Genomic DNA, 11964 nt, shown 5'->3' with positions numbered 1-11964 from the left:
ACTCGTCCGGCAGCCCGCCGGGGCCTCCCGGGGCAGCAAAGGCTGCGCGGCCGGGGAGGGACTCCCGGGTCTGGGGGGGGATCTGTGGAGCCTTGTGCCGCGGCCGCCGGGAGAGCGGGTCCCTGTGGCACACGGGCCCCCCGCGGGAACGAACACGGGCACAGCTTTTAAACGTGCTGGAACGCCTCTGGGGCGAGGGCAGGCCGGGGGAGCTGGGGGCGTTCAGCCTGGAGCAGAGAAGGCTGCGTGGAGTCCTTAATAGCGACCAGTACTTTTCCTACAGGAAAGACAGTGAGGGACTCTGTCAGGGAGCGTAGTGACAGGACGAGGGGTAACAATTTTAAACTGAGGTTAGATTTAGATTAGATATTAGGAAAAAATGCTTTACTGTGAGGGTGGTGAGGCACTGGAACAGGTTGCCCAGGGAAGTTGTGGCTGCCCCATCCCTGGAGGTGTTCAAGGCCAGGCTGGATGGGGCTTTGAGCAACCTGGTCTAGTGGGAGATGTCCCTGCCCATGGCAGGAGGGTTGGAACTCGATGATCTTTAAGGTCCTTTCCAACCCAAACCATTCTATGATCGTCCCTTATGGATCCTTTGTGTTATGTTATAGTTTTAAGGTACTATTATATTTTACACATGGCTGCAATTTGCGTACATGTAGGTAAGTTTCAACCTGAAATATAAAGTGTGAAACTGCTTTAAGTACAGCAGTCCCTGCCTGTGAAGATCAAAGTTTCAGGCAGGATTGTGTTAGGGGGCTGTAGGGCTGCTGGTTTGGGAGGTTTTGCTGCTCTCTGGGTTTTTTTCAGGCTGTCCTGAAGATTCGCAGAGGGATGAATTGAAGCCGCCTTGTCTCTGTTTCTAAAGAGGTGGTGAGGGAATTGCGCAATTAAAGGCTGAAAAAAACCCCAACCCTGACTGGCTCTGCCCCTGCGAAGGTCTGTGCCTGCCTGCATGATCTAAGTGGCTTCTTACACACTGAAACACGGCTCAGGGCATGTGAGCAGGAGGAAGGCTGAAGTTCTCAGACTATCTCAGGACAGAGCTTGGAGTTACTGTTTAAACAAACACTCTACTCACCGTGGGTTGAAAGGAGGACGAAAAAGGGAACATGCAATGTCTTGGGGGTAGAAAAGTGCAGGCATTAGAAAAAAGTAGATGATCCAGGGTTGCATGATTTAAAAAAAAAAAAAAAATCCACAGCAAACTACATGTAGGTATTTTAACAGAAAAGCTAATGTTTCTTAAAAGTCAATGAAAATTACTGTAGCTTTTCAGTTCATGTGTTGCTGTTTCAGAGACATGCTGGGACTCAAAATGAGCTGGTGTAGCTTGTTTTTTACCAGAACTTCAGCCAGCGGTGAGGGTACAGGGTGGCTGGGGAGGAACTGGGACGATTCTTGACTTGGGGTATACTGTAATGTAAGAAACTGGGGCACCTTCTTTATTCTCAGAAAACTCAGGATGAGGGGAAGAACTGGCTTCATGCTGTGGAGCCCAGAATCCTTTTGCCCCTGATTTACTCTTTGTCTCTCTTCCATCTTTTTCTTTAAGAGGGGGAGGGAGCTCTGGCCTTTCTTGTCACTTGGTCTGGCTAATGTCATCCCCTTTTGTTCTAATGTGGCATATCACAGGAGAGGTCATGTTAATGATACGTGAGAATAACTTCACTGGTTAAGAGAAATGGAGTGACATGCTCCTTCCTTATAAATGGGGAAAGATTATGTACGGGAGTAGAAAGTTTGGAGATAAGCTGTGGGGTACCGTCTGGGAAAGAGGAGCAGGCATCTGTGGAGAGGAGGAAGTTGGAGGTGTGTGCCAGAACTACAATGGACAGGGGAAAAATGTAACAGAAGAGTGGAAGGATAAAAAAAAAAAATGAAAGAACAGGCAGGATAAGGCAGGAAAAACAATGGGGAAGACACATCACAGCTTGAAAGGAATGCAAAATCTGTTAGAAACTATGTTAGAGCCTTTTGCTGACACACAGGCAGTCACAAAAGCATTTCCAGTAAACAATAGATACTACATTCTCAGCACGTATGAGTAAGGACTGCTGAGGAGATTAGAAAATAGTCTAAAAAATGTGAAACATTTCCTCCCCTCCTCCTTTTCCCTGCCCTCTTCTCTGTTCCCGAACTCAAGCAGAAACATGAATTCTGGGTAGTTTTTTATAGTTGTAACCAGTTTGGATTCCCACACAAAATACACCTGAAATGAATTTAGGATTTAGAATATACTCTCACAGAGGATGTCCTCAGATGCTACTGATATCACATATAGGTTTACAAGCTCTTGGCACATTGGCATTGCCTCTGTTGGAAGAACTGTTGAATTGTTATCAACTTTATTTTGCAAGTATGTACGTTTATTTGTGTTTGTGAGATCCGTGGCAAAAGAAAATGGCAGTTTGCTCTGGACTTTAAAATCTTTAATGCATTTTCTGAGATAGATTTCTCTCCTTGTAACTAGGAATGCTGACTGGAAAGTTTTGGGGGGTGAGGGGAGAGGACAGAGAAAGAATTTTGACTGCACAGCAACTCAGACAATGCTTAGCCAAGATCTGAAATAGAAATTAATTAAGGCCTTTTCTTACCTGTAGAAAATAAAAAGAAATGTCATGTAACAGATTGCTGCATCAACAGCAATCCCTTGAAGTGGACTTATGTTGAATTAACACCTCTTCTCAACTGAATTGCCGAAAAAATACCGCATGTCTTTTGAGAGGGAAATACTTTACCAGTGCCATTTGCAGATGCAAAGCAACATAGCTGGGGTTATCTCTGAGAGGGTCACAACTTGTGATGGATGATTGCTTATTAGATTTTTGAAAAAGAGATTTAATTATGATGCGTATAGTGACTAAGGGGTGAGGAATCACATACAAAAACATTTGCTTTCTGTCCAGTGTCTGCTGGAGTCAAGCGGATCAGAAAACCAGATATTTCTTCATAAGATATATTTCTTATTCTGACCAGAAGTGCTTGGCCTAAACCATGCAACCTTTCTCCATCAGAAGTTCCCCACAAATAATATTTATTTTAAAGTTGTGGTAGTTGGTCCTTTCACTCTTCTTTCTTGTCACCTCCACCCCTCTCTCTGCGTTAGGACTTAAGGAACAAGCTGGGTTTGTACCATGGAAACAGATTATTTCAGCTGCAGGAGCCTTAGAGAGAAGGGGTGTGAGTACGAACATTAAGGTGTCCAGTTTAAATGCGATACAGCTTGGCAGCAAGGGCTTCATCTTAAATACACACAACATTATTCCTATGTGCATCTCTAGGACCATATGGAAAAAGAAGTGCTGTTTGCTCAGGGGATTTCTGTTGTTTTTTGTGCTGGTTTTTTTTTTCCTTTTTTTTTTAATTTTGGATCCCATGGTTGAAGGCGTTATATGCAAGTGCAGGATAGTCAGGAACAGCCGGGCTGTTTCTACATCTTTCCTCTTCCTTCTGGTTTCATTGGAGCCGCCCCGCCGGGGCAGAGGGAGCCAAGTCTTTCCCCGTCGGTGACAGCCCTGCGAGCAGCCAGGGGCCACACTGCCACCGCGTGTTCCCTTGCTGGAACCGCACGACCCAGCCTGCTCCCTGTCGCTGCTCCCAGGAAGGTAAAACTTATGAAGAAGACTTGGGGAGCACCCAGGGAGGAGTTAATTCCGTGCTTAAAAAGCCGAGATCGGTATTTTATTGCAATTTTATCTGTAACAGGAGGTAGAACTGGAGTTCAACCCGTCTGTCTTTTGCACCAGGCACTTGTATCCTGTACTGTCTTACAGTAAGATATCCATATCTTTCATCCCAGCATCATTTTTTTGAAGCAGAGAAACAGAAGATCATCTATTTTGTCCTGTAGGATAATTTAAAGTAAAGGTGTTTTTTTTTCAGAGCCACCTAGGGGAAAAGTGCTACTTTTGCATTGGCAAAATGAGTGTGATAGCAGTTCTCTGCCTGACAGAGATGTGACAATAAAAGCAGTAAGAGCCATGATTGGGACTCTATACCTGACCTAGACAGAGTTCAAGGGAGCAGCAAATTGCCTAAGGAAAGAAAGCACACACAGACGCGCACACACACACATACACAAGATGACAGTGATCCTTATCAGAACATGACAAACCTTCATTCACTTTGATGGGGTGAGTGTGCAGCTGCTGGTTTTGGAAATTCAGGCCATAGCCTAGAGCTGACTAAACATCCCAGCTTGAGAAATGTCATTTCAAAACTGCTATATGGCCGTGAGCTTTGCTTTTTGTCTCAAGAGAGCCAAGGGCTGCAGGAATTCGGGATGGTCCTGAAGCCACAGATAACAGTGGCTCCTCAGGCATACGGCTTTTTTGTTGTGTAGCAGGACAGGACTAAGTTGCATTGTGACCTGGGTTATAAAGCAATGCTCGTTTCATCAGTCTTGCCTCGATTTGTTTGTTTCTGCAGGTGGAGGCCTTGGTTATCTAGCCTGCCTATAGCAGGGTGGCCGCTGGTGTTGGCTGATGTTGTAGCCCTCAGGTAAAATCTCCGCTTGAGCCATAGACTGTTCAGCAGTTTTGCGTGCTGTCAACTGCCGCATGGAGCTTGAGCTGATGGGAATGGGATGCTACCGCTAGAGATCTGCTAGAGACCTACATTGGGATGCATTCAACCAGGGGATATTGTCGGATGCTATGTGTGGGGTTAGATCGTGCTCTGATACAAGAAGTAAGATAGAGCAGTCTCCAAGAGAAAGCGGGGTGTGTGTGTGTGTGTGTGGCTGCCCTTGTGTACAATGACATCTCTCCTTCTTTGTGATGCTGTAAAAAGGTTTTGACGCAGTGGACGAGACAGCAGGAACAGAAGGCTTTTAACGGGCCTGACTATGAATCGCCTCTGTGGAGATTCCCCAGCGGGGTCCAGGCCTGTGCTTCTTGTTAGTGGGCTCCTCTTGGCACTGCTGGTAAGGGAGAGCCTGGTTCCGCGGCTCCATTGGGAAGATATTTTTTCAGTGAGCAAGAGCAGAGGAGACAGGGTTAGTCTAGATTTTCCATCTCCCTGCAGATCTTTGTGTTTGGCAGGGCCAGCTGCACACTGTGAACTGGTGGTGGTGGTGGTCGGGGGCAGCAAGTTCTGGGGGAAGGTGGTAAAGCCCCTTCTGTCCTAGCCAGTCAATATCTTGTAGATAACGTTCCCTTGACTGCTCTCTTCTTATGCAGTTTATCGCAGCTGGCTCAAGGCTTACTAGCAAAGCAGGCAAAACTGAGCAGCAGGGAAGCATGGGCAGAGTCGGTAATGCTGCCTTTAAGCATTGATAAAGTAACAGCAGGGCCTGTCTGTGTGTGGCACTGTTTGCTGCCCGAGTACCCGCTGCCCTCAGCAATTGCCTGTGCCTAAGGCTTGCTCTCTTGTCTTCATTTCTTTTCTTTCCAGGTCTGTTTTGTCCTATGGCTCCTAGTCTCTCTCTTTAGCAATCAAGTGCAATACTTTAAAAGTGTGATTTATTTTTTTTTCCCCCCTTTTTTCTTCTTTTTAGGTTCAGAGATGCACATACTCAGTTTTTGGAACAAAGGTTGTGCTCTGCATCTGTCAGTTCTGGAGTCATGGGGGCACTGGGGAGACAGCCAGGAAAGATGTAGGAAGAGTATTCAAATGGGCTTATCAGATGCTATGCTAAAAAGAGCAACTGTGTAATGTGACTTGTCCAAAAGGTTTGGAATGAAAGGAATGAAGCAGAGCTAATTTCAGTAAGCTGCAATCAATGCTTTGAGTAACACACTTACTCAGTTGTCTCAGGCGGTGGTTGTTTTTCCATGCGTTAGCATTTTGATCACTGTAGTAAAAGAACACTTTGTATATGTAGGTGGAGGTATGAATAATCTTAAACTTGACAGAGGAGCACAATACCATTGTTTATTGGAGTTGTTCTTGCATGCAATATCATCTAGAGGCTCTGAATTTTATCAGGGCCCTCTTTTGTTAGTGGCTGCAGGTGAGAGATTTTTTTGTCTTCATCTTGTGGTACAAGTAAAAAATACACCCAAATCACTGATGTCTCACCTTCATATACGGGTCAGGGACGGAGGATTTAAATGCTATTCCTGAAGAAATGCGGTAACCCAGAAATTGAAAACCATTTTTTATATTTTGGCTCCTAATTTTGAGATGTAGGAGATGTGGTTATTGAGGACATAGTATAGCAGCATTTTAAAACAATCTTTTTTCTAGTGTTTAGTAGAAAGGTTTTTACTGGTTGTATTTCCTCTATCAAAGCATCTTTTGAGATAAAACTAAAATTTTGTGAATTTTTTTTTAAATCAGACCTATCAACACCTCTCCCACAGGCAAAAAAAAATATTAATTCTATAACCTGTTTTTTTTTCCCTTATTTTCTTTAATGAAATTGAAGAAAACAGATATGAAGGAATTTGAGGAGGACATCTAGTAATTTTCTGCTGTAAAGTAGGATTAACTATACCTAATTTATCACAGATATCTATCTAAATTATCACAGATATCTATCTGTGACTTTTAATATATCAATTTTTTAAATAAATATATTATTTATTTTACTATATTATGTAGTGCATGATGGGAAGGTATTGCTGTATGATACTGTTTTTCCACAACCTGAGGATGTACACATGAAAGATCTATTACAATAGACTCTCATCTGTCTAATGCCAGTTTAATACATCCAAACCAGTCACCATAAGAAAATGACAGAATACCCTAAAACATACAGGAGATTAAGTTGGAAGAAAACCAAAGCGTACATGCATATTCATTTTGGGTTGGATCCTTAATTCTTCTTTCACAGCATTGTGCACAAAGCAGTTACAGAGCTGGCGGGCCTGTTTCCTTGGGAAAGGAAAATCTCAGCTAGGCTCCAGTTGCCAGAATAGTTTATAAGCAATCTGTGTGTAGGACCAGCACGTCCAGCTGGACGACAAGAACGGCTGTCGAGAGCTGCTCTATAAACACAGAGATTCACCAATGGGCTTTCCTTTTTCTTTTTCTTTTCTTTTCTTTTTTTTTTTTCCCCCCCTTTCCTTTTTTTTTTGGGTAAGTCAGACTGTTTAACTTTTTATGAACACATTTTTGGTAGTAATTTGTCATGAGTGAGCCAGGTCAGGAAAAATACAGTCCAACCTGATCCTGGCTCAAAATAAATGCAACCGGATCTGCAGTAACAAGCTGCCTTGTTTCCTGTACTTTTCAATTTTTATAACTATCTCTCTTTTTTAGGTTTTGCTGTTAGCATAGATAGCGGTGGGTATAATACAATGAAAACCTTCATATTGTAGGCATTTCCAGCGCAGTTTAGGGAGTGACATAAGAACAGAAAAATGCCATGCTGTCATGGTGGCCAACAGTGGATTTTTAGTATAAAAACAGCGCAAAGGTGTAGTAGTACTCCATTAGTATACTTGTGCAGTTTACAGCAAAGTGCAGCTCAGGGATATCTTTAGTCAGAGACAGTACCTTTGTGTTTAATTGGCTTTAATGATTTTCTCCCATGAATTTGAATAATGTCTTTTTGCATCACTATTGCCTTTTTGTAATGGGAAATACAGCTTAATTATAGGATATGAGAAGATATATTCCCTTTTGTGGTTTGTTGGTTTTTTTTTTTTTTAATATGCTAGATGATAATAACACTTGATGTAATCTATTTTTGGTATTATGAAAAAAAAGGAATAAGAGTTTCTTACTCATCCTCTCTGTGCTACTGATTATACAGTTCACTATTATGTTCCTCTGCAATTGGTTTTCCAGGCTGAGACGTCCTAACCTTTTAATTGCTCTTTGTGTGCAAATTGTTTCAGACTGTAGATCATCTTTATCAGCCTTCACTTTTCTAGCTCAGCTCTGCCATTTTTAAGATGGGATGCCAGAATGGCACCCAGTATTGAGGTGCTGAGACACCTTGGAATTATACAGTGATATATTCATTATTTCCTATTTTCTTCCTTATTCTGCACCTCATGATTCCTTTATATTCAGTTAGCTTTTTTAACTGCTTCTAAGCCGATGTTTTGAAGTCAAACACTAGTGCACAGGATTCTTTGTTTGGCCTTCATGCTTCCTGCAAGGATGTTGAATGTAAACACATTTTAGTTACTATTACAGAGTTAGTCCTTGATAGGAACATTGTGACACAAGGCAAAAATACCACTGGGAAGAGAGTCAAAACCGGACTCTGCCTTTTGAGTTGCTTGACTAGCTTATCCATGAAACATTCATGTACAGTGTCTAAAAATACCCCGGTGTGACATTTAAATCTACATAAAAGTAATTAAATTCTGCTATTATTATGGTATTTCCAGTCCTGGCAGACCCTCTGAATCTGATTTTTCCCTAGCTTGTCACTATTGTTGACTGTCCTTATCTTGCCCTGATTGGTGGTAATGTGTATACTTTGCCTTGAGAGTTGATTTTAAATATTTCACCTGACACTTCTGTATGAGAGCTGAGATTTGCAATTGGACAGCCAACCGCTGCTGTACTTTTGGTGGTCTCACAGGGTGTCCATGGCACTGTAGAATACACATCAGCTTTAATGCGGGAGGTCAAGTGTGTAAACACAGACACAAACACATAGTTTTATAGGTCAAAAGGAACTAAAACAAAATATTGAAGAGAAACGTAGTCCTTACCTGTAGAGAGTAAACGATGGAAGAAATCCAAAGTTGAATTGCTTGCTTTGTTCCAAAGACTGCAAAAATGTTTTACTTGTATTCATGAACTAAACTTGACAACATCACCAAAACAATAATTGGCAACTAGTTCCCCGCCTACAGCCATCTGCAAAATGAAATGAAACTTTGGGGATTTTTCTACAAACATGCTCTAGCTGTGGCTTGATCAATATACTCACACACTTTTATGTCCTCCCCACTCTTTGCTCCTTTGTTGCATAATAAATTCATGTATATTTATCAGCACCACAGCATCTGCCATCTGTTAATCCAGGTGCTAGATCTAAACAGCAGAAGTTCTCCGTGCCAGTGGACTGTTCCTTGCTATGTGCTGTCTCTGAAGTTAAGTATCATTTTAATATTAACAGGAGATTTGGATGTTGTTGCTTCCTTTGCCAGTTTGTGGCATTTTTAGATAAATTATAGAAATATATGCAGTCCCATTTTAGTCTCTTTAGTATCCTGTTTCATTTTTTACTTAATGGACTATAGGAATTTCCTTCTCTTGTACACTTCAGATTAATCTGATATACTGTGCCAGCAGCCACTGGATTTCACTCCTCTTTGTCGACTCCAGACAATAACTCCGAATGGGATATAGCAGCTTTGTAAAGCACTTCCTGAAAATCTGAAGTAATTCAGCCAAATATCTCCCTGATGTGAAGCCACTGGCAGTAATGGAGATACAGCAAGAAGGAATGTTGCCTTGGCGTCCACTAAATCTGTTTCATTTGGTTTTGGCAAGACGTTTATGAATTTTTTTTTAAGGAAATCAGTCAGTCTCTCCATAATCTGAATCCAGGCTGGCTATTCTTTTTGAAGCTGTACTTTTTCCGACATTTATGAAACTTAGTTGATCTCTAGACATGCTTTTGATGATAATTTATTTCCTGATGCTGCAAAAGGCCCCTATCTCAACGGGTTATTTAAACCAGAATATTCAACTGAAGAGCAGTCTAAGCAGACAAGGACATTTTTTGTCTAGATCTTAGCTGGAAGAAGGAACTGCACAAAGTTAAGCAGTGCCTGCCAGTTCCTGGGGATGCAGTAGCCAGTAATTTAACCGGAAAGATCACTGTGAACATCTTCTGTTACTGACAGGCCTCCTGCCAGCCTCTCTAAAAGCCCTGCTGAAAGTTTTCCTCACTAGACCTGGAGTCACGTGCAGCCAAGGATTGGAATTTCTTCCCCCCACCTCTGTTTTTTTTTAACATGGAAAGGCCAACAAAGGCTTTTGGTTATTTAATCAATGTTTTGTTTAGAATATAAAATAATAAACCAGGGCATGACATTAATTTAAGATTTTTTTTGTAGTTAAAACAGATGAAATATAAAAAATCTCCTTCGTGCCCACTCTGACCCTTGCAGGTCTGATTGTTTCCCCTTGTGAAGCCACTGTCGTTGAACAAACCCATACAGCCTCTTCTGGGTTGCTAAGGAAGCATCTGTCTCAGGGTACGGTTTCATGCCACCTCTCACATGGGTTGCCACTGAAGTGGTGGTTCCCACTTCTTCCCTAGCACGTTCAATTAAAAGCTTCTGCTTTTTCCTTTGTGTTGGGTGTAGCAGTAGTTTGGCCACAGGGTATGAAGGCTTACCTTGCTGCTGCTGAAAATCTAGAAATTCTTTTTTTTTTTTTTTTTTGTTGGGTTAGTTTTCTGTGAGGTTGGCAGATGAAAGAGCAGGATCAATTCTTCTGGCAGGAGCGGGCCAGTTAACTTGAAACTGCAGGGCTATGGCTCTGCTCCCTCTTGCAGGCTGCCACTCACTTGGGAGTCTCTCAGTCCCTGTTGCCGCTTCATGCCTTTTTCTCCTTTCTCCCTCCCTCCACAGAGCTCAGTATAACTCAGAGTGCAGTAGTCCGGATGAGACAGACCTTGCTGTCTTGCAAGGTGCCAAACATGAAAGAATGCACAGTATTGGAAGCAAATTAAGTAGTTTCATAGAAAATATATACTTTTTTTTTTTTTTTTTTACATACATATATGTAAAATGCATACATGTAAATGCAGACAGTTGGAAAACATGCATGAGTTACGTTCCTTTAGCTTTCCTCTCACTACTGGAACCCATCACCAACAGCTTGTTTATTCCCCCCAGCCACTAGTAATTTAGCTCCTCTTTTCTCCATCATAGGGAGATGTTTGAAAAAACAGTCTCTGTCTTCACAGGATATATGCTATATTCCACAGCTCTGAAACGAGATCTTGGCAATATTTTAGATCAAGAAAGTTGAATACTGTTTATATAGATCCCTGGTGCTGTATCAGCTTTCTAGGATTGCTTTTTTCTCTGCTTCCTCTCCTACCCCATTGTGCAAGCTGCTCTGAGCTTTTTGAACTACTGTTCAGTGCTGAGCTGTGTTCTGCTACGAGGTATGGCGGTATGTTAGTAATGGGTGATGTGACTCTTCTTTTTTTTTTGTGTATGAGCACACAGAGGTATGCACAGACAAGCACAGACTAATCCTCTCATTCTTCCATCCGGGGGAGTTCACTGGAGAGGAAGAAACTCTGGATTTCTTGTCTGCTCATAGCTAGGGAACAGGGCTGCAAATAGTTTTCTGGAGACGTCGAACTTTTAATCAGTTGCAATTCCACATGGACAAAAGACCAAAGAACAAATAATTTATGAAGCAAAGTGCATAGATTTATGCATTCATAAGTTGTATGTGGGACCAAGGAAAGCATGTTTTTTCCAAACCAGCACAGAAGTTTAACCCTTTTTCATTAACACATCCCCCAAACCATAGCAATGTAGAGCTCATTGTTATATCTTCTCATGGCTTGCTGCTTGCACTGGGGGTGGGGATCAGAAATGTCTTGGGTTGCTGCTTGGTGTCCCAATCATTTGACAGGGGATTTGGCTACAGAATAACATGGCTGCACAGTATAATGTTTAGCTTTGTGTGGCCACACTTCCTACCTCTGAAAGCCAAGGTGTGAGGAGGAGCGGTGAAAAGGTGGAGCTATGGTGCGCTGCATTCTTGTATGAGCTGGGATTTGTCCGGGGCACAGTCTGTGTCCACTTCAGAAACACTCTGGAGTCCATCAGTTCAGAAATAGTCACAATAAGTCAGTCCAGCAGACAGGGCAGTAAAAAGCTATATGACAGCTCTGAGCTTGCCAGTTAGAAAATTGAGAGAATAGAGATCTGTAGGAGATCTCCTATTTCACTTTGCCTAAAGTCATACAGGTTTTGAATCCTGAGCTCCAGTCCAGGACTTCAGTCCTTCTGCTGGCAATTAGTTTGTTCTAATTATGAGTTTTCTTGATTCTTAGAGCCATTTCTGTTGTAT

Source organism: Charadrius vociferus, unplaced genomic scaffold, assembly GCF_000708025.1.
Source record: "Charadrius vociferus isolate BGI_N301 unplaced genomic scaffold, ASM70802v2 scaffold756, whole genome shotgun sequence".
NCBI lineage: Eukaryota > Metazoa > Chordata > Aves > Charadriiformes > Charadriidae > Charadrius > Charadrius vociferus.
This window is presented reverse-complemented; position numbering follows the sequence as displayed.